Source organism: Octopus bimaculoides, chromosome 9, assembly GCF_001194135.2.
Source record: "Octopus bimaculoides isolate UCB-OBI-ISO-001 chromosome 9, ASM119413v2, whole genome shotgun sequence".
Lineage (NCBI taxonomy): Eukaryota > Metazoa > Mollusca > Cephalopoda > Octopoda > Octopodidae > Octopus > Octopus bimaculoides.
The window spans coordinates 69,381,139-69,381,765 of record NC_068989.1 but is presented as its reverse complement, the minus strand read 5'-3'; the positions used below and the strand labels follow the sequence as shown (position 1 = coordinate 69,381,765).

At 33.5% G+C, this 627-nt stretch overlaps 1 protein-coding gene across 1 annotated transcript in view; it reads right to left on the bottom strand.

The window, feature by feature from the left end:
• Positions 1-627, bottom strand: part of LOC106881649 (transient receptor potential cation channel subfamily M member 3) — a 662,626-nt gene that overhangs the window by 659,272 nt on the left and 2,727 nt on the right. The gene's annotated exons all lie outside the window — the stretch shown is intronic.

Genomic DNA, 627 nt, shown 5'->3' with positions numbered 1-627 from the left:
ATATATACATATATACATACACATATATATGTGGCTGTGTGGTAAGTAGCTTGCTTACCAACCACATGGTTCCGGGTTCAGTCCCACAGCGTGGCGCCTTCTACTATAGCCTCGGGCCGACAAAAGCCTTGTGAATGGATTTGGTAGACGGAAACTGAAAGAAGCCTGTCGTATGTGTTTGTGTGTCTGTGTTTGCCCTCCCACCCCCACCATCGCTTGACAACCGATGGTGGTGTGTTCACGTCCCCGTAACTTAGCGGTTCGGCAAAAGAGACCGATAGAATAAGTACTAGGCTTCCAAAGAATAAGTCCTGGGGTCGATTTGCTCGACTAAAGGCGGTGCTCCAGCATGGCCGCAGTCAAAATGACTGAAACAAGTAAAAGAGTATATACATATACATATGTATACAGATATATGCATATATACATATATATATATACATACATATGTATACATATTTATATATATATAAGTATATTTATATATACATACATAAATATATACACATATATATATACAGATATATTATTTATATATATACATATATATAGATATATACACATATATATATACATATATATATATATATATATATATATATATATATATATATATATATATATATA